Below are 2727 nucleotides of genomic sequence, written 5' to 3'. Positions count from 1 at the left end.
AGGGGAAGAAATCAACCAATAATGAGCGGCAATATGATCTAGATCATCTAACCCCTAATCTGATCCCTTTCCATTCATCAAGCTGCTCCACCATCTGGAATCTAATCGTCTCTCAATTATCAGGCAAAACATTGACTCTGCCACTTTTTTAGCTGCCGAACCTCGATTGGTTACTTAAGCTCAGTTTCTTCACCTATAAAATTGACATAATAATTGAACTGACCTCACTGAATTGTAGCGAGGGTGAGATATAGTGCAGAAAGTGCTCAGCACAGATGTGCCAAATGGAGAGTACTCCATAAATGGTAGCTGTTGGTATTTTAGATATAACAAAGTTCTAATAATTCTCTGCTTGTATGAGGCGAGATATTTCTAGTCTTCTGGCTCTTAAACTATGAATCCATCTCTTTTGTGGCATGTCAAGCCAATTGGAGGTACAATTACTTTTAGAGAAATGTCAGGTGATACTAGGTAGATAAATACTGTGTTGGTAGGTAGTGTTTTTCCATGCAAAATGATTTACATAAGCAAGTAGAGGCCTGTTTTATGGTGCAGCTCATCTCCTCATATAAGAGTAGATACAGGCAGGCTGAAGAAATTGTATCCATTACACATGGGGTGGGGCCTTAGAAGACTCCCTATCCTCATCTAAACTTGAAGGCCATTTCCAAAGTTCCTCCTATTCCTCGTCTTCTTAATTTTTAATTCTTTTGGAAATAACTTTCTTCCTATTATAAAGGTAACATACGTGTCGGAAAGAATTCAAAAAATAAGAGTAAAAATAAATGTCACTTATGATCTTACCATCTAAAATCACCCAAGTATAATCTGTTAAAATTTTGATGTGTAAAAAACTGGAATGGATATACACATATATGTCAATCTAAATCAACTGAAGTCCAAATAAATGTGCATAAAATATAATATGTACGCAAATAGATGTAGAATTCAATCAATTGTAATTCTAAATTCTAAAAATGGAACATAGAAAAAATAAAAATAGGTAAAAAGAGAACATAGACAATATATAATTTCATAAAGACATAAATAGGATCATATAGTTCATAATGATTTAAAATACCCTTTATGTACTATGGATCTTCCTGTGTCAGTAGGTTTACATATGTATCTTTTTTTTCCCCTGAAGATGCATTCTTTATTTGATACAAAAAATAAACCCTTCAACCTGTAGAGTGTCACTTATTTTCATATTGCAGAGCAAACTTACAGAATAGGAATCTATTACCAACTCCAAGGATATCACATATGCTTTAGAAAAAGTCATTGTTATTTGGATTCCAACAAAGATCAGTGTGGAAGAAGTAACTAATTCTCTCTCCCTCTCCTGATTTGTCCATAATTTTACCAAAACATCACTAGGAAAGCTACTAGTTGGGATGTCACATAATTATGCCAGAATCTGGTAAGGGTAGTGCAACCGGCCATCTGAGTCCAGTTAAATTACAAAATCATGACCTTTATTGTCCTTCTCTCCTGGTTCTGGAGTAGGAAGCCTCTACTTTATAGCCCCATGGGCCAGCTATAGGCTTATGTTATAACGCGTAGGTTCCTTCTGGTTATACTTGAAAAGAAAGCCATTGAATTCTTGAGGGTCTGACCCTAGAAAGGAGCAAGCTAGGAAGCAGACAGCTGATCTGGATTTACTTAGATGGAAAACATTTATGCAAGGAGTCCAGTTGATAGGCTGTTAACATCGAAATAACCAAGCCTGTACGGGTTAACAAGTTGAGTCGGCTAATCAGGATATCATCCCTAGATCTGTAAGTGACACATCTGCAGTTCTCGCTGTAAAGTTGCAGCTCCATCAGCTATGATTATCTTCTTTGATTTTAATGCCCATCAATCTTTACCAGCTGTAGCAGCCACTGCTTGATAAAACTTTGCCACGAAGCCTGCCTCTCTGACCTCTGGCTGCCTGACAAATTCATCGTGCTGCTGCTCAGCCCAACCTCTAAAGCCTGATCCCAAGGACGTAGCTGGCACTCAACGATACAAGGTGGTCAATTTGCTCCAGACACACTAAGCTGCTCCAGACCTTCCAGCGGTGGCTATAATTTTCCTGGCACTGACTTAACTACCAGGTCCTGTAAGAAACAGTCAATCTGGGGACCTGACCAACTGGTAAACCAGTGAAGAATGCACTTCGTCTCCTGAGAAGTGATGTAAGACGTTGGGAGAGGGGAAGAGTTGGTAATACTGTCTGGTACTGAGGGTAAGGGAGAAGAGAAGGAGAGTGGCATTGAAGAGCAAGATGATTCCAGTGACATCCTTCCTTTCTTCTCACAGGGCACCTGGGGACTGTCACAAAAGTGTTAAACTCCAACTCTTGGTGCTTCTTCCATGTTTCCTGAAAACTCTCTATATATGCATCATTTTAAATTAATATACTATTCTCATATATACTGCATATATTTTTTTTTATCAATCTCCTCTGACATTTAGTTGTTTCTTGCTATGGATTTGGTCTGTTTTTGCAATTTAAGCTTTTTTTGATGATAAAAATCATCTTTATGAAATCACTTGGTGAAAGATGAGCACTTTTTTAAAGATTTTTTTATTTATTATTCACTAGAGACACAGAGAGAGAGAGAGGCAGAGACACAGGCAGAGGGAGAAGCAGGCTTCATGCAGGGAGCCTGATGTGGGACTCGATCTCAGGACTCCGGGATCATGCCCTGAACCAAAAGCAGACTCTCAACCCCTGAG

At 38.6% G+C, this 2727-nt stretch overlaps 1 pseudogene; it reads right to left on the bottom strand.

Moving 5' to 3' along the window:
- Positions 1–1860: 1860 nt before the first annotated feature.
- Positions 1861–2288, bottom strand: LOC112929589 (uncharacterized protein C14orf119 homolog; annotated as a pseudogene).
- Positions 2289–2727: the final 439 nt, after the last annotated feature.

The sequence above is a fragment of the Vulpes vulpes genome, chromosome 2 (genome assembly GCF_048418805.1).
Source record: "Vulpes vulpes isolate BD-2025 chromosome 2, VulVul3, whole genome shotgun sequence".
Taxonomy (NCBI): Eukaryota; Metazoa; Chordata; class Mammalia; order Carnivora; family Canidae; genus Vulpes; species Vulpes vulpes.
This window is presented reverse-complemented; position numbering and strand designations above follow the sequence as displayed.